General features: G+C 46.1%; 1 long non-coding RNA gene across 1 annotated transcript in view; it reads left to right on the forward strand.

The window, feature by feature from the left end:
* Positions 1-1,178, forward strand: part of LOC103670451 — a 58,623-nt gene extending 57,445 nt beyond the window's left edge. The window contains exon 3 of the long non-coding RNA XR_570576.2: positions 907-1,178. This is a non-coding gene — a long non-coding RNA (uncharacterized LOC103670451). The remainder of the gene's footprint in view (positions 1-906) is intronic.
* The last annotated feature ends 18,738 nt before the right edge of the window (positions 1,179-19,916 follow it).

Below are 19,916 nucleotides of genomic sequence, written 5' to 3' on the forward strand. Positions count from 1 at the left end.
CCCAGCCAACATCTTTTGTAGCTAGAGCATTGTGTTTCTTCTCCCTCCTCCTCCCCCCACAATATGGCCATCTTCCTCCAGTGAACAGCACGGAAGAAAAATTTTCCCCACCTTATTAAACTTAAATTTCTTTGAAAATCATCCAAAAGAGGGGAATCTTTACTAACAAAAGTATAAGAACCATTAATCTAGGGGAGTGGTTCTCAAAGTGTGGTCCCTAGGCTAGGTGCAAGGGCATCCCCTGGGAACTTGCTAGAAACGCAGACTCTTGGGACACCTGGGTGGCTCAGTTAGTTGGGCGTCTGCCTTCTGCTCAGGTCATGATCCCAGGGTCCTGGGATCGAGTCCCCCATCAGGTTCCCTGCTCAGTGGAGAGACTGCTTCTCCCTCTGCGTGCTGCTCCCCTTCTTGTGCTCTCTCTCTCACTCTCGCACTCACTCTCACTCATTCTCTCTCTCTCTAACAAATAAATAAAATCTTAAAAAAACACATTCCCACTGAAAAAAAAAAAGAAACACAGATTCTTAGGCCTCACCCCAAAACCACAGAAACAGAAACTCTGGGAGTGGGACCCAGCAAATTATGTTTTCACAAGCCCTCCAGGTAATTCGGATGTGTACTAAAATTTGAGAAGCGTTGAAGGGGGCACTTCCGCTGTAACTAAGTGGGGGTTCCAAACGGAATGCCCGCAGAGACTGGGCAGTAATATCAAGGGGATTAGGCAGAAGGGTTGGTGACCAGGACATGCGTGAACTGTGTCTGGTTTTCGATTCGTGAAAAGGAAGATCCAGGAGGATCCGCTTTCCTAAATCTTCAAGAAAGCACAGAAGTGTGAATTTTTATGTGCAATCTGCACCTGTTCAAATGTTAGCAACCGATCTGTGCTGTCATTCTCGGTTCACGCAGAGGCTTGCAGACGCTGCCCGCATCATCTCCCCATTCAGATTGAGAACCACCGGTTTCCAAGCCCTGCTCCGAGGTCTGCTGTTTCCGGTTCAATTTTGAAAGCACAATTAGGAACACAGAAGAAAAGAGACCTGGAGACATTCATTGACCATGGATTCTGTGCCAAACATTAAAATGGGTTTTTAAGTGAACACAGGGCCGTGGAGTACGGAGCTCGTAAGGCGGCAGGGAAATGGCACTTGAACTAACGGCAGAGACTGTTTCTGGGTGGCCTTTTTATTGTCATCTATATTTTCTCAGGAAGTTGCCGGGGAAGCCGTTTTGTTTCCTGCATCCTGGTGAAAGCTGGGCCTATAGAATATACGGGGTGCTCTGCTGTTGCCATGGCAACCATTAATCTCCTAATTCCTTTTCTTTTCTAAAAATAAAGTGCCCTTTCTCCAAGTGTCTATTTCCGCTTTTTATTTAAATCTCTTCTGCAGAAGCCCTATCTCTCTTTGACCCGAAGGGAGCTTTTGGTTCGCTTTGGAAGAGGTGGTGGTAACAGATACTCTGGGTCCGTCCAAGTGCTAAGGGAGAAGGCTCATGCGAGCTACAGACTCAGGGCGGTAGAACAACCCCAGTGATTTCACAGGGAGGGGTTCACGGTCACGTTCCTACAGCACAGGCAGCACCTGGAGCAGGGTTTCTCCGGCGCATTATCTCATCAGCTGATTGCAAAGAACCGTATTTACACCACACGAAGAAGAGTCAGAGAGAGACGAAGAGACAGAGGGTCCACAGCCAAAGCCCCCTGATGCAGGACAGAGCCTTGCACCCTCACTCCTGAGCCGGGACTAGGCAATTCCCCCTCCTTGGTTCCTTGTCCTTGTCGTGTCCTTTCCTTGGCCTGCAGAGCAGTCTTGAGGATCCAAGGAAAGGAAATGTAGAGTATTGGCCAACATTCTGCAGCCTTTGTACATCAGAGACCAGGCCACTAATGGGTTGCTTGGGACTTCTGACCTGAAAGGGAAATGGTCTATGGACTGTCCTTTTGGAGGCCACTTGCCATGTTGAGACACTGCAAAAATGGGTCTCGTCATGAGATAAAATGAAAAAATGTGCCCAAGGTGAAGTAAGACACATGGGTGTGAGCCCTGCCTTCTATGAGCCCACACCCAAACTAGCCCACACTCACCTGTGCAAGCAAGTGAGTAGAAGGCATTCATAAGGTCACAAGGGCATCCCTGGCTTTCAGGAGAATGTGTGCTTGGAGTTTTCTCCACGTGTGGGTGAGCCATCCACCCTCCTCCTTCTCCATCCATCCTGTGGCCGGCCTGGTCCTTGACCATCCCAGCTTGTCTGTTAACTGTCTGGTGATAAAAAAGGCATGTTCCTCCCTGCCAACCTAAGTGGCCAAAGCAGAAATGGGAAGTGTGACTTTGGCTCAAACAGCTTGTGTTTGAAACACCCTGTGTCTAATGGGAGTCTTAAAATTTGCCCATTATAGATAATACAGAGTTCGGCGAAATCATTATTTTCTTTCTCTTCCTCTTGGAATTTTAAGAGCTAGTTTTAGCCGACATTCTGTCCTACTGTAATGTTGTTCAAGTGGTTGGTGGTCCTTTGGCACTGCCAATATGGAACCTGAGCTCTGGGGTGTCTTTACCGAGGGAATGTCACGTGCCATGACCCCAGCGATGCACTGTGGCTGGGGGTCAGGCTGGAGGTGATGGGTCAGCCACGGAGGCCTGAAAACAGATGATCAAGAATTAGTCCTCTGAGAAGTTCAGGGCAGCCCATGGGATCCTGGACCGTATCTTCAAACGGACAAGTTGCTCAACTGAACTAGGCGTTGGAGGCCCTGGCCAGTCCTACCATGAGGAGGAGAGAGTCCAGGGGTGGGGACTGCCCTGTGGGAAGACGAGGACCCCGGCACAGAAAGCAGGAAGGCGCCTCACTCTGGCTGCTTCCTCAGAAGTCTCACGATCTGACCCCTAAAGACTCAGTCACCTACTTCTCAGACTGACCTTGGCTTTCCCAACGCCTTTTCTAAGGTCCCATCCCAGCCTTGATCATCTTCATGTTAATACTTGATCTTAAAAACACTTGTCCTATCATAGCAGCATTATTCCCAACAGCCAGAATGTAAAACGATCCAAGTGCCCATCGGCAGAGAAAAGAATAAACAAAAGGTGCTACATACTTACAACAGGGTGCTGTTCAGCCTTCACGAGGACGGGAGTTCTGGCGCAGGCGGCCACGCCGATGAGCCTCGAGGACGTGATACTAAGTGAAGGAAGCCAGTCACCAAAAGGCAAGTACTGTATGATTCCACTTATATGAGGTCCCTGGAGTAGGCAAATTCCGAGAAGCAGAAGTGGAGTGACAGTTTCCAGGGGCTGCAGAGCAAGAGGGGATGGGGAGCTGTTGTTCAATGGGTGTGGAGTTACAGTTCTGCAAGATCAAAGGAGTTCTGGAGATGGGTTGCACAACAGTGTAAAGCTACAAACACTACTGAACTGTGGCTCAAACATGATTGAGATGGTAAATTTTATGTTATGTGTATTTTACCAGAATAGAAACAAACAAACAAAACCAAAAACCTGTCCCTGGTTGAATGGTTTCTCCTTTCCTTCCCCAGCTACTCCCCTGAGATGAGCCACAGACATGGATCTTAATCCCAGAACTGCTGTTCAAACACCAAGTGACCCTGGGAAGCTCACCAAAACTTTGTGAGCCTATCTTCACGGATAATTGGGAATAGTAAGAAGTACCCTGGAGGATCCCATGAGAGAGGGTTTTGTGAATTAAATAGGCAGCACATAAGGGATAATGAGGGTTGTGAAGCCGTCATGTCCCACGTGACACCTGGAAGGAGATCGTACATCTATTTAAGGACTCAAACGCAGGCACTGAGTGGATGGCTGCAGAAATGTGCACTAGCCAGCAACTGACCCACTTGCTGAGCCAGAACAGTGAGGCCCCACCACCAATTTGGGCATCTTCTTAGCCTGCGGGGCCTTCAATGTCCTCTTTCACCCCTTCCCGAAAACTAGGTGAAGTTTTACACTCAGATGTGGATTCCCAGACATTTTGCAAGGCTATCTGCACTTTTATCAGGAACCCTGGGGGCAACAGAGCACTAACCCAAAAGAATAAATATCAGTGATGGAAATTCAGGCATTAGCAATAGTACAACATGGAAAATATGTTGGGGGCAGGGACAGAAGTTGGGGGGTCTTCTTAGCAATCTCATTGCAGCATGCAGGCAGATGCCAGGTCCACCACCAGAGTCTGCCAGTGGGGAAGCTGGCAAGAAAAACCAAGGTCCTCGTCCTCAGAGTCATGCTGCCATCTTGGTGGGTGAAGCTGCGGAGCTCAGAGTTGAGAACAAGGATACGGAAACTGGATTTGGATTCTGGTTCTGCCACTTAGCAGCTGTGTGGCCTTTAAAATGAGAGCGATGGTGATAGCCCCCATCTCAAAGGTTTGTTGTCAGGATTAAATGACTCTTTATAGAGTGAGTACTTAGTGCTGGCACATAGAAACCACTCTGCAAACATTTGTTAAGTAAAACCCAGAAAGTTCATCAACCCCCTGGTTTATTCTCTGACTTCTCCACTTGATCTTCTCCTCCTTGCTGCTCTCATCCTGATTCCCTGCGTGGAAATTGTACTTCCCACCCAGGCCCTGGCCACAAACAGATAAGTCTCTCCGACCAGATTCCTGGCTGCTAACAAAGCTGGCTTTCAGACCTCATTTTCTAGTTAGTTGCCTAATTGAGAGACCTTGTCAATTTGCATTACATAGAAATAATGCAATAGGACTTCAAAGTGACTTGGGACTCTGCCCTGCAGCCCATAGCTCTGAACCTGCCAGAATGGGTTGGAACATTTGTAAATTATTCGACTACACAAAACTTCTCCCTTGCTGATTTTCTTATCGCTGGGCTAGGACACTTCTTGGGGTAACTGTATAGAAAAAGATGGCCGAAAAAGTGCAATTTTCTACCCATAGATGGAAATGGAGTGAAGTTTGGTGTTTTCATCATAATGATATAGGTTTTTCTGTCTTTATCATTGCTGCTCTTGTTCATTTCTTTTCTTTCTCCTACTTCTTTTCGTATTTTTAATCTAACAAATCCTTGCTGGAGTTCTGATAGAATAGCATGCACAACTGCGACCTGCACCCAAAATTTTTTTTGTTTTTTTAAGATTTTATTTATTTATTTGAGAGAGAGAGAGAATGAGAGGGGAGAGGGTCAGAGGGAGAAGCAGACTCCCCGCCGAGCAGGGAGCCCAATGCGGGACTTGATGCAGGACTTGATCCCGGGACTCAATACCGGGACTCAATCCCGGGACTTGAGGGTCATGACCTGAGCTGAAGGCAGATGCTTAACCAACTGAGCCACCCAGGCGCCCCACCCAAAGTTTTTTAAAAGAACATTACAAGGCCCCTAGAAGCCCTATCATGACCCCTTCTGGGCACCCGCTACCCCCAAGCATGACCTTACTTCTGATACCCCACATGAAAGGAATCTTACAGAATGTATGGTTTCGAGTCTGTTTTCACTGAACACGATGCTTGTGAGATTCGTCTGTTTTCCTAGTGCGTGTGGTTGTGGTTTGTTCACGCCCACTGCTGTGTGGGATCCCACTGTGATTATACCACCATTTGTTTATGCATCCTATTGGATGGATATCTGAATAGTTTCTGGCTTGGGGCTTTTTTGAATGGTGCTTCTAGGAACCTTCTGGTACATGTCTTCTGGTAAAGGTGTGTCATTGTTCTTGTTTTGTGCAGCTGGTTTGTCTCCCCTCTTTTCTGCCAAGGGTCCTTGCCCTCATCACAGTGAGGCAGGGTAACCCAGAGTGGGTGGTGGGTAGGAAAGGAGAAGCAAAAGGAATTCTGATGGCCTGACTTCTAGCTCCCACCTTCCTTCCTTCCCAACCACCTTCCTCCACTGCCTCCCTCATACCTGGCGTTCTGACCTACCCCAGGCACTGGCTGCGTTCCTGCTGAGGCACTTGCCCCCTGGGGCTCCAACTCCTGGACCGGGGTGCTGCCATGTCCCTTCCACCAGCCCACAGGTCAGCGTACCTGGGCCCTCAGGAGAGCTCCTGGAAACAGACACCTAACCTCACTGACAGCTCTTTGGCATGTCCCTGTCTTCCCTTGATGCCATGATTCGCCCACTCTGCTGGACTTCTTCCATCCCTGGTAGCTGTGTCCCCTGGGCTTTTGTCACCCCAGAAAGCTCTTCTTAACCTCATTTAGTAGCTATGAGTGTGGGATATAGGGGCAGGAAATCTAGATTTCTGGGTTCTAGTTGTGTGCCCCTGGCAAGTGATTTAACCTTTCTACACTTCAATTCTCATCTACAGTAACAGTAATAACATACACTGAATTTATAATGTGGCTGCTGAGTTAAATGAGATAATACACTTATTATTATGATAGTTATTATTGTGTTATGCTCTGTATTGTATATGCTACTTTTTTGCCTTCTAAAGTGGAGTAACTTTGTGTCATTCTTCAAAGTCAATCAATTCTTATCACAAAGGATACTTCGAGGAGTGCTGTCTGGAAGTAATCACAATCAGCCTGATTCCTTTGCCCTTTGAATACAGTATAAAGATAGAGGGGTTGAGAAGTAGTCACAATATATTGCCACATTTTTGAAAAAGAGGGAGGAGACTAATTTTTATGTGTAGTTTTTCATTTTAGAGAAATTAAGTACCTTGAGAAAGCTATTGCAAAGAAAGATAGCAAAAGGATAATAGTATTTCCCTCTGGATGGTGTGTCCTAGGTGATTTTTATGGTGTCCCTTACATTTTTCTAAGTAGACATACACATACAAGTATTCTTTTATACACTCCTACATATAATTATCAGAATTTTAAAATAATCCTAGTTTGAACAATGGAGAGGAAATGAGAATAATGGACTGGTTACCTGAGGATGGAGTTAGGAAATGGTTTAGTATTAGTTTCCTGGGTTTTACTTGCTTTTTTCTGTGCAAAACCTTCTTGGGCTGCCACCATGTGATGGGGGCAAGAAGAAATATGTTTGGCACCCAGGTGATCTGCTTGAGTGCCTCTTGGTACATGCCCCATTTTGACAGTGAGTGATAACGGCAGCAAGCCCAGCCTGAGAAGGACATGGTGACCAGGGGCACAGACCCCTCAGGGGTGGTCTTAGAACCACAGCATACATCTTATAAACCTTCCTTTTCTGAGTTTCCCCCTGGAAAGAGGCCCCCTGGGCCCTGGAAGGAGCTGCTTCCAGAAGGCACATGAAGCGTAGCTCGAGCTGCTCGAAGGGTGGACTGTGGTCGTGGCTGTGAGGTATCACCTAGATCCATCCCCTTTTGGGAAAAGCTTGTTGCCCCGCTGCTGGGAGTGTTGTTGGTGACTGCCTTCAGCTGTCATCCTTCATAGCAGAGAACTGGCAGAACCAAATTTGTGATTTGGAAAGATTTCTCTAACTGCTGTTGAAGGAATGATCTAGATCCATACACATCCACATGGAGAGATATCCAAAACAAATCTTGAATGTAAAAATCAAGATGTAGAAAAATATAGGGGTGCCTGGGTGACTCAGTCCGTTAAGCATCCAACTCTTGAGTTAGGCTCAGGTCATGATCTCAGGGTCGTGGGATCGAGCCCTGCATCGGGCTCCTTGCTCAGTGGGCAGTCTGCTAGAGATTCTCTCTCCTTCTTCCAGCCCCTCCCCCCATTAAAAAAAAAGATGTAGAAAAATATACAAAGAATGTAACCATTTGTGTAAAAATTGGAACACATACCAAGCAGAATCTTATACTGCTTGCAGACACGTATGTATGTATATGAAGATATACAAGATGAAAACATATGTCTATCAAAATACACAAAACAAACACAATAGATACATTTGTGTTTATTTTGTAAAACTTCATATACATAAATATTTTGAATTAGCTTTTGCTGGGTAACAAATAACCTCAGTATCTTAGTGGATTATAATAACAAATATTTATTTTTATTCCCATCACATGAGGGCTATAGGTTGACCATGCCTCTGCTCAGCTCTGCCAGGCTCTGGACAGATGGTGGACAGGCTTGGACTATGGTGGGTTTATGCTCTGTCTCCAGGGAGAACAACAGGATGAGGAGGCAACAAATCATTGTGAAAAAAGTAATTCAATCTAGCACACACACCAAACTTATGATGGTAATTGCCTCTGGAGGAGCAAGAAGGGGAAAGCAAACAGGAGTTACTGAATAAAGGGGATGTTATCTAGACTGTTATATCATTTTATAAATGACTTAATGCAATATGACAGGATGATGGAAAAGAGATGATTATTTGATTATCTTTGGTACTTAGCTTTCTGTTTTTGCAGAAATGATAGATTGTTAAGGGATGAGATTAAAGATGGAGTTGGGAGGGGTAGTTAGGGGGCAGAATTCCAGGTAAAATGATAAAGACCTGAATTATGACCCTAAGAAGAGAAATGACATAACAGAGTTATTTAAAAGTGAGAGCTGACCAGACTTGATGATCAATTACATGTGAAGAGTGCAAGAGAGATGAGTCAAGAAGGCCTACAGAGATGAATCCATAGTGACCACAGGGCTCTGAGCTCGGGTGCCATTCTCTATGCGGGGGGAACAGAGCAGGAGCAAGCAGGTTATGGAGTAGGTGGGTCACAAGAAAGTGATGCCTGTCATTTCAGGGCTTGGTTGATAACTGATTCTTATAATTTTCCTTTTTTCCTCTATGTCTACTTCTCTGTTCTCTTGCTTGCTCTCTTGCTACTGGTTTGCAAACCAGGACTACAAACACTTAGCTTTAGCTGTTATTATTTGTAATCGGGCTCTTCACTTAAGGGTGTGAGTTCTATAATAGACAGGGTTGATGAAATAGTGTGAGGCTGATCAGGGAATATGCTCCTCTGAAGAAGAAAGTGACCACAATGAAAACTCAGTGATTGACCAACATATACATATTGCAGGCTTCTTCATTTTGATTGGGAGACTCACTTATCAGCATTAAATACATTTGTGTGTTTATTTAATATGAACCTGGAGTTTCCTTCAGAGAGATGCCTCCATGAGAGCCTGCTAAGACAGCAAAAAAAAAAAAAAAAAAAAAGTCTTATAATTTAGAGTCTCAGTCCTTGTGACCTTTTGATTTGGGGTCCGTATTTGGGGTTTCCGGGGGTTTTAAGTTTATTTATTTATAATCACTACACCCAACATGGGTCTTGAACTCACGACTCTGAGATCAAGAGTTGCGTGTTGTACTGACTGAGCCGGCCAGGCATGGGGTTCATATTTGAAACCACTGTTCATCCTTCTCTGTCATTTTACCTGACCTTCGGCCATTCTGGAGGGAGCACTGTCACCCTTCATTCCTGGGACTTCCCAGAGGAAATTCTTAACCAAACCAATCAATGTTTGATCTCCTAATTGTTAAAAATCTCTGCAACCCTTTCATGTGATGAACTGACAAAAGAAAAACAGAGCTGCAGCTGGGCTTATGCATCTAAATAGAGCCTGGGCAGCAAAATGATCTTCTTTTCTGGTTAAAAGCCAGCCCAACATTACCTATAGCCCTGTCTTCATTCCTTCTCACTCTGTATACTTGAGGAAGAGACAAACACATGGCTAATTCCCTGCCTGCCCCTCCAGTTCTATCTCATTCCACAGTCCATCTCCACTATCACATCTAGAGCTCATGTTTCCAGCAGCAAAATGCTATGATCATCTTCCATTTAAAACAGGGGCGCCTGGGTGGCTCAGTCAGTTAAGTGTCCAACTCTTGGTTTCGGCTCAGATCATGATCTCAGGGTCTTGGGATTGAGCCCCGCTGTGGGCTCCGTGCTCAGCCAGGATTCTGCTTGAGATTCTTTCCCTCTGCCTCTCCCTCTGCCCCTCCCCCGCCAAATAAATAAATAAATAAATAAATAAATAAATAAATAAATAAATAAATAAATATCTTTAAAACAGTACTGGAAGAAACAGTGGTGATGAAATTGCCTGGGACTAGACAGTTCCATGTGTGAGCAGAAGCAATGCTGGGCTTGGAGATTCAGTCTCTCCTTCCTCTTTAGTGATTTTGAGCAAATCACATAACCTTCCAGAGGCTTAATGACCTCATGTCTAAAATGGGAAGCGTCATAACCACAATGTGGATTTTTTTATGAGGGTAAAATGTCTCACAAGCTCCCAGGTACCAGCATGCCCCATTTTATTGCATTTTGTGTTATCATGCTTTGCAGACACTAATGCCAGAGCTGCTGGGCCATCATCGAGCATAACTTGAGTTGCAAGCTGTTTGTTGTACCATCCGTTGTGGTAGCCACCAGTCATGTGGGGCCATTTAGATTTAAATTATTAAACTTGAATAAAATTTATAACCCACTCTATTAATTGCAATAGCCACATTACAAGTGTTCAGTAGCCGCCTGTGGCTAGTGGCCACCATTATCAGACAGCACAGATGTAGAACTTTTCCATCATTGTAGAACGTTCTATTGGGCTGTGCTGGATTAGAGCACTATAGAGATGTTAGAGAGCCGCGGAACAACACTCACACAGTGTGTACCGATACCATTCATGGGAGCTCTACGCCCTTCCCCATACCTCGCCCCATGCATCTCTTCCTTCTGGCTGCTTCTGAGATCTATCATCTTATAATAAACCAGTGATCTAGCGAGTGAATGGGTTTCCTGAGCTCTGGGAACTGCTCTAGCAAATGAATCAAACCCAAGGAGAGGGTTGTTGCAACTGCTGGTTGATAGTCATTTCGTCAGACGTCTAGGTGACAACCACAGCTTGCAACTGACATCTGAAGTTGGGGCAGGGGACAATCTCTGAGACTGAGCCCTTAATCTGGGAATCTGATGGTATCTCTGGATAGATAGATACAGAATTTAGTTCAATTACAGGACACCTAGCGTGTGTCAGGAGCATTGCTTGGTGGTGTGGGGAAACCCTCCCACCCCACGTTGGAACTGGGTTCAGAATCACATTATTGCCCAACTCCTTTTCCAGGCTGACATCCCCATACCACTTACTTCTCTGGGTCCTACCACAGCTTTAATTAGAGCCAAAGCTGAAGTCTGCCTGCCCTCACATTATCAACAATAAAACCCTGGCCCTCTGTAGAGTCAGCTCACAGTGACTCTCAGGAGCCAACAGAACACATCTCTTCCCAACTTTGCCTCCAGTCCCATGGGAAAGTCTGGAAGTGGCCATGGTGGGAGGAGTTATACCACAGCAATCAGCAGAGACTGTAAACCATCCCCTCCACCCCCCAGAGAGCCAACTGTTAAACATTTACGAGCATACCATTGGGTATAGGAACCGTGGGGAGAGGACATGGTACTCAACGTAATTTCATATTTATTTGGAGGATTCTCATTTTGCAGCCCCAAAATGCTTCTTCCTCTCCGTTTTCTACTATGAGATCTGACCTGGGAAACTTGCTTCATTTTCCCGAGGGGACCTTCCCTGCCAATACACAGGAGGAGTGGCCACGTTGGCAATTCAAAGTCACCATTCCATGGCTTAAGACAGAGTGGTCCCCAGTGTAGGAGAAACATCAGAGAGACAATGAGACATGAGCCAACACCCCCCTACACACACACAAACACACACACACACACCACCTATTGCTAGGTTGCTCCTGACACTCGGTTGCCTACAGGGGTACTTCCTTCAGTTAGATGATCAAACCAGCTGAATTCATTTTCCTCTGTGACTATTAAGAACCAAAGATGTGCAGGGGGGATAAAGGAAAAGTGGGCCTGCCTTTTGCAACTCACAACCATCCTTAGTGGGCTGTAACCACCATGGTAGTGATGAATCACCAGGAACTAGGTGATAGTCACCTTTGCTCAGCACTGGGGCTGGGAGTGGGGAATTCAGTACAATGATGTGAAAATCATTTGGGGCCCTTGAAAGAAGCTCCAAGGAAGGCAACCCCCCTGGGCAAGCTTCTCGTAAGTTCTGGTTTTCTCTTTCCTGGGTCAGGACTGCAGCTAGAGCCAGCTCTACAGGATTGCAGTGGGCAGGGCCTCCTACCAAACTCTTACCTCGACCCCTGCTGTTTTTGCACTTTCTGGGTCTCTTTCCTCTGAAGGTTGACCCTGCCGGTCAGTGAAGCCTCTTTTGCTTTGGATCAAAGTCCTGGAAGGGGAGGAGCAGAGAGTAGGGGAGGCTCCCCAGTGATTTATCCTGTGGTTTCAGCAGGGCCCCAGGCTCACTCCACTCACACCAGCACTGGATGTTAGGTTCTGCCCTAAAGATCCCCCGTATCCTCAGGCTTCAGTGGAGGGGCTACAAAGATGGAGGCAGCTCCTAAGGGGTCAGGGCGGTCACTGGCCAAAAGGAAGAGGAGAGAAGGAAAAGAAGCCTCTCTGTGAGGCGTATCATCCCCAGATGACGCTTCCCTGTCCCCTGGGCCTTCAGTTCCCTCTCCTGCTCCTTTATTCCATGTGGAACAATTGTGGGCTCTTTCTCTCCTAATTATAGCCTATAAGGGCCAATTTTTCAATGAGTTGGCACCTAAATTGAGCCTGTACTTTTTCACACTGCAGTTTGGTTTTTAATAGCTTGATCAAGTAAGACAGCCAACTCAGGTGAATCACCTTGCTCGTGAGGAGGTATTTAGGGCTACAGGGGGACAAAACATCTTTAGAAGCAGCCCACTGAAAGCTAGATCCAGACACAGCATGTCAACCAGAAATCCCAAGTTGGATATACAGAGTTCAAAATATGGAGCAGATAGCCCCGATGCACCCTAAGGGGTCTCAGTCTCTAGGAAAAAATAACTCATTCTGTGAATAACATCAACAAAAACCTAGATCATAAGGTTGGTCCAATGACCTGGCCCCCTTCATGGAGGGAAGATGACTTAAATGTTGTTATTGCCTCACTTCAAACCCAACCCACTGGTCCTACCTCTCTTCCACTGCCCTTCACCAGTAACGCACCTATCATCACTCCCCCCCTCGCAGACTGAAGTCCAACAGCACATCATCATCACTGCTTTGCTCTGCCGTTCTCTCTCTTTCCTCACAAAAGCCCACCCGTCCACCTGCTCTGTGCCTGCACCCAAACCAGTGAGCATGGTGGGAGAGAAGCCCATGGCCATGCTGTCTGTCTCACGTTTAAGTCCTCGTCTGTCCCCAAGGGGGCTCTCACTGCCAGTTGGCAATCCCGTCTTTTGTACACCTGAATAATCACACTTTGTCCTCTTTCCTTAAACTTCCAGTATCTCCTCTCTTGTCTTTACTCTCAGCGGAGGACACTAACCTGGGAAATAAACATTTCCCTGAAACAATAGGAGCAATGAGAGGCAAAAGTCACATGCTCCCACCAACACACCTGTCCAGGTGGCAGTGTGTAGGCCCTTGCGCTCTGTCTTCTCTCTTGTTACTACGGATAGAACTCTCTACACTTCATCTAAAGTGAAACCCTTCCCTGGAACACTTCCCCTCTCACCTCTTGCAGTGGTCTCTCTCTTTCCTGCGTCACCAAAATCCCCCTTTCCACTGGAACATTCCTGTCAGTGCACAAACATGAAATACAAGCAAAGCAAAAGAAAACGTAGAAATGAAGCCCCCCCCCCCCCGACCGCCTATCTCCAATCCCAACACTGCTCCTTTCTCTCTCCCTTTTACAGAAGTAGACCTTGAAAAGGTTATTTACTCTTGCTGGCTCTTCTTCCCCTCCTTCCAGTCTTTCATGAATCCCCTCAGGTCAGATTTTCCTCACGACCCTTCAGTGAGAGAGTTCTCAACCCAGTGGTCCATTTCAGCTCTGCTCTTACTTCATCGGTAGACTCATGTTACCCTGCCGAACACCCTCCCTGAGACACGCTTTGCTAGGCTCCACCGCTTGTTCTCTTGTTTCCTTCTTACTCACTGGCAACTCCTCAATCTCTTTTGCTGCATCCCCATGGCTTTCCCATCCCCAGAGTCTGGAGGGTACAGTCACTGGACATCTTCTCATCTCTATCTACATGTATTTCCTAGATGATCTCTAGGAAATCTCAGTCTGATGGCTTTAAGTACCGTCTATCCACTAAAGACCCACACATGTTCCAGCGTAAACCCCAGTTCTTGTGTCCAGCTGCCTCCTCAACATCTCCGTTTGGATGACCAACACTTCACTCTTGATGTCTCCCCTCCATCAGATGTCTCAATTGCTGAGACCAAAAAGCCACAGAGGTGTCTGTAATTCCTTTCTCTCACTCTCTACATCTGATCTGCCAGCAAATCCCTGGCAGCTCCACTTCCAAAAATACATCCAGCATCTGCTCACCCCTCCCTCGCCCCACCGCTACCACCCTGATCCCAGCCACCACCATCTTCCACCTTGATTCCCCAGTTGGCCTCTGACAGCCTCTAACTCAGGTTAGATTGTCGTTCCTCTTCTCAGAACCCCCAGATCACTTTCTGCCTCTCTCAGATAGAATCTAAGGTCTTCACCAGGGCCACCAAGGCCTTGCAGGGTCTGCGCTGGGACCTCACTGTCTTCACCTCATTCCACTCTCCCCCTCCTGCCTCAGTTGGCTTGTGTTGCTGTAACAAAACACCACACACTGGGCAGCTAAACAATAGACGTTCATTTTCTCACAGTTGTGGAGGCTCCAAGTCCAGCATCAAGGGTTGGGTTCAGCAGGGTTGGGTTCTTCTCTCCTTGGCTGGCAAACAGTGCCTTCTCCTTGTGTCTTCACATGGTTGTCTCTCTGTGCGTGTGCACATCTGTGTCCAAATGTCCTCTTCTTACAAAGACACCAGTCATATTGGATCAGGGTCCACACTGTAGACCTCATTTTAACTGAACCACCTCTTGAAAGACCTTATCTCCAAATACAGTTACATTCTGAGGTACTGGGGGTTAGGGCTTCCACATAGATTTGGGGAGATCACAGTGCAGCCCAGAACATCTCTGTCACTCCACTGCATCCACACTGGCATCCAGTTGTTTCTCCAGGATGCCAAGGCTTATCTCCTAGGGTTTTTGCTGTTCTCCTTATCTGAACCTCCTTCGCCTGGATATTTCCATAGCTCGTTCTGTCTACCTTCATGTCATACAGGAGAACCCTTAAAATCAGGCTCTGGAGCCAGACTGTTTGACTTTGAGTGAGGAACTCCCTCTTTCTATGTTTCCATTTTCCAGTCATGAAGTGGGAATAACAATGGTACTTTCTTCATCAAGCAGAGATAAACATTAAATCGGATCGTATATGCAAAGCATTTAGAACAATGTCTGGCACATAAGAGATGCTTAAAATAGCCATTGGAGTTGTGATTGTGGTTGTTGTGGTCACCTAATATTCTCTTCGACCAGCAGATATTATGCCCTGAGTATCCCTGAGGCTTGACTGCTGGAGGATCACTGAGATGATTGGGTAGGGACAGAAACAGCATAAATGGCAAGGGCCAATAGATAGAGAGCTATGTCAGTTGGCTTTGGCTGCTATCACAAAAGTCCCACAGATCAGGTGGCTTATACCACAAACATTTATGTCTCATAGTTCTAGAGGCTGGGAAGTCCAAGATCAAGATACCACAGATTTAGCATCTGATGAGATCCCCCTTCCTGGTTTGCAGACAGCTGCTTTCTTGATGTGTCCTCATATGGCTGAGAAAGAGATCATCTCCTTGGGGTCTCTTTTATAAGGGCATCAATTCTACTCATGAGGTCTCCTTCCTTATGACCTAATCTCCTCCCAGAAGTCCCATCTCCTAACACCATCATATTGGGGATTAGGGATTAGGTTTCAACATATGTATTTGTTGGGGGAGGGGGACACAAACATTTAGTCCACAGCAAAAGTAGAGCTCAAATGTCACCTTGTCATGGACGTCTTCCCTAACCACTGCTAAAATCTCCCTCTCTCTATTCGCCATCGGGATACATGACATTCCTTACCCATTCATTTATATATTTGACATTTGACATTCATTTATATATTATAAAATTGTTTATGGTCTGCCTTTATTGCTATTTATAACAATTTATAACTTATTATAACCTCCAACCTGACTGGGGAGCTCCACAAGAGTCGGAACTTTGTTCTGTTTGCTGCTTTACCTCCAGAGCCTAGAATGGGGCTGGCAATGCCAGCTCTCAACCAATATTTGTTGACCAAAGGAATGGGGGTACTGTTCTGAGCCCAGGCTCCCGCGGTCCTGTTCTCAGAGAAAAATGCACAATGAACTTAAAAATAAAGAATACCCAAAGAGCACTTTTTCAAATGAAAACTGTGACATACAGTAGCAGAGTCACATGTGACAGTACATTTGGGGCAACGAAAACAGCCACCTCCAGAACAAACCAGTGGAGTGTGGAATGGGTACAAGGCCACTTCAGTAACATCCACAGAGCATGCTGCTGGGTAGCCACAAGGGGCGAGGCTGGCTGGGCCATGAGGCTGGCCCCATGATCATGCGCAGACTTAGCAGATGGCAGGAGCAGAGCCTTGCGGGGGCAGAGCTGTGGTCAGACGGCCTTAGCAGCTGATGCTGTTGTGTTCAGCTGGCAGATTATGGTGGCAGTGACACCTCCCACTCTGGGCGACAGGCGCAACCACAGATGGCAGCACCTGAGCGCCCAGGTGCAGACCCTTTGGTAGCAGAGTGGGTGGGAGAGCCACAGCCACATCAGCCTCGAAATTCACCAATAGCAGAGACCTGAAATTCACCAGCACCAGAGACCACAAATCATGGCTCCAGAGGAGACCGGGTCAGCGAAATGTAGTACCCAGGAGTGGTGTGTTCACCAGCGCTCGGAGACGCTCCAGAAGACCCATGCGAAGAGCAGGAGGGTACCTTAGTGAGAGCTGAAGCTCCCATAACTGTGGAGGCGGCAGAGCCAGAGAAATACTGTTTGTTTTTGTGAAATGAAAATTTGAGTTAAACCTTATGCTGGGCATCCTCTGTGGTCTGTAAGCACATTCCTGATTTAGTATCCTCTCCCCAACATGCAGAATGATTCTGTTAGGTGCTGCTGACAAGAAGCACGGACCAAGGTTAGAAGGGAGGAAGACAGCCGAAACCATTCTTCTCCTGCCTCTGTCAGCGGTCACCCAGCAAGTGCGGCGACCACAGCCCCCCACTTGGCCCATAGCATGTTTCTGCGTTTTCTGGGCTCTAGATAACATCGTCCTTCCCTGCTCTCTGCTCCCCCAGCCCTTCCAATAACTCTGTGACCTAAATCCTATTTAAATTTCTCTCAGCCTGAAGTCCTAGAGTGGTGTCTGTCTTCGGACTGATAACCCTGACTGATACAAATTGTACCTTCCATTTGTTTCGTGGTTTGTAGTTTAAAAAAAAGAATCTTTTGAATTATCTTATTTAAATTCTATAACAATTCTGTAAGGTTGAAAAGACAGGGATTATAGTGACCATTTTTATATGGGGATAGAAAAACGGACTAGCAGGAGACTCAGGGGTCTGCTTTTTCTTTTCAACAGCTGAGTAATTTTGGCCAATTTACTTCATCTTTCTATGCCTCCGTTCCTTCCCCTGAAACATGAAGACTTTAGACTATAACCATTAGCTTTCAAACAGCTTTTGCTGCAACTCTCAATAAGAAATATATTTTACATCACTACCCAGTACTTATATCTGCATGGATATAAAAAACTAAGACTAGGGTTTCATGAAATAAGACCCTTAAGAAGCACAATGTACTCTGATGTTCTAATTATTCGATTTAGTTTTTCAAATTGTCTTGGTAATTATTGTGGATCGAATGTGTGTGTTCCCCCAAATTTCATATGCTGAAATCCTAACCCCTAATGTGATGGTATTTGGAGATGGAGTCTTCGGCTGGTGATTGGATCGCATGGGTGGAGCCCTCATGAACAGGGTGAGTGCCCTTATAAAGAGACCCCAGAGAGTTCCCCCCTCTCTTTGCACCGTGTGAGGACTTGGTAAGTCAGCAGTCTGCAGCCCAGTCAAAGAGACTCACCAGATTCCAACTGTGCAGGCACCCTGATCCCAGACTTCCAGCCTCCAGAAATATGAGAGATCAATTTCCATTGCTTAAACCACCCTGAGTTTGCTAATTTGTTCTGGGAGCCCCGACAGACTAGGATGGTGCCCTCATACTACCCTGATTCCACAGTCCAAATACTTGGGCAGGAAACACCGGTTTCCTGAGTCTCCCTTTTCCCTCTGGAAAGTAGCAGAAATAACGCCTCCTTTATAGGGTTATTGATAGACAAGTAAGGATTGATTCTAGCTCAGGGTTTAGCCCAAGATTGATGCTGGCTTTCATCCCTGGAACCCCACTGGCAGAACTAATCACACCTAGTACTGTGATTACATTAGAAATGAAGAACAGGCTATGAAAACAGTCCTAAACTGTTACAAGAATACCAGCTCTGCCAAGGAGTCCAAAACCTCTTAGAGAGGAAAACTATGCCAGGAATTCAATGTAGAAACACTCACATACTCGGGGCTCTGCAGGTGAAGAGAAACAGCTCATGTTGGAAAAGGATGTAATATCATCAAGCAGCGAGCCAGTAGACGTGTAAGTGAGAGAGTAGCCTTATTCTGTCTATGCATCTGTCCCAATGGGGTGCTTTACAGTCAAAATGTCTTTACGAGTTTCCAGTTGCCACGTACCCGCCTTCCATCTTAAAGCAACGCGACTTCAATAGTTTTCCTCTCTAAGAGGCAGTGAGCAAATTGAATTTTTATAAATCAGCTACTATGCCCCCACTGGCTTAAATGATACCTTGCGGAGGTTTCGTTTTTAATTCCTGGTTCGTTTTCGACCCTAACACTTAATTGAAAGTCTCCCTGCAATCTCTACCCTGCTTGCAACCAGAGTTCTTAGTGGAGAAAAATAGAAGGCATTCCAGCGGTTTACACAGAAACGGCATTTATTAGAGGATATGAGATTGCTTACAGAAATTCCTGGAGGGCTAGAGTCAGGCTAAGAGTCAATGAACATGCGAGCCAGGCAACAGGGCCGCTCAGGCAAGGACGTGGTCCCTATCACTAGACACAGATACTGTGGCTGCCACTCCTTACCTCAGGTTCTGGGTGCCAGACCTCTCCCTCCTGCTCCCTCCAGCTTATTGAAAGCTGGATTCCTTCATTGCCCTGTCATCTGAAAATTGGATTCTGGGAAACAGCTGTTTCCTCCCATTGCTTTCTTCCAAATTAAAGTGTCACGTGGGCGCATCGGATTGGAGATGTCAAGGTCACAAGTCTGCACCGTAGCTGCAAGGGCAGTTGGAAAAAGAAGGATGGCTTCTACCTTGGTTAGTGGGGGAGGAATTTATATTACGGACATTCTCCCCCAAATGCTGGACGGTCATAAAACCCCACCATCATTCACTATATGCTATCTTTACACCATCCCTCTGTCAGTGTAAGCAAAGATTTCGGAAGTAGAATTGTTTAGAGACTTAGTAAGCCTCTACAGTGAAACCAGAGGTGTGTTTGGTGCTGTGTGGAAGTTTTTATGTGTGTAGCAATTTCAGACACGGAACCTATCTTTGAAGAATTTTATAATTTAGGTGAAAAAATAGACCACTAGATTATAACCAAGGTTGGTAAATCATAGCAGAGTAGAACTTTAAACATTCAGGAGGACAGTCTCTGGAGACTTTGGAGTCCCAAATTTGTAAATATGGATAATGAGAATCCTGTTTGGACATATTTCCAATGCATATCCTCGCTGCCTTTTCCATTTTCATTCATATTTTCTCTCAATTTTAGACCAAAGGAACAGTTTGTTTCCTTTTCTAAGAATACATGAAACAATGACCAGAGATCCACAAAGAAAGTTGAGAGTGAGAATGCTGGGGGGCCAGGTAGGTGTTCTCAGTAGTAGAGTCACTTAGGATCAAAAATTGTGCTTAAATTACTGAAAGAAGGTCAGGGAAGGTTCATTGGAGAAAGCAAAAAATGCATTATAAGACATTGTATGATCTGGCCCTTCCCAATTCTCTGGGCTCATCTCTGCTATTGTCCCCTTCATTCACTGTACTCCAGCCCCCTGGCCTT

The sequence above is a fragment of the Ursus maritimus genome, unplaced genomic scaffold, assembly GCF_017311325.1.
Source record: "Ursus maritimus isolate PB19 unplaced genomic scaffold, ASM1731132v1 scaffold_25, whole genome shotgun sequence".
Taxonomy (NCBI): Eukaryota; Metazoa; Chordata; class Mammalia; order Carnivora; family Ursidae; genus Ursus; species Ursus maritimus.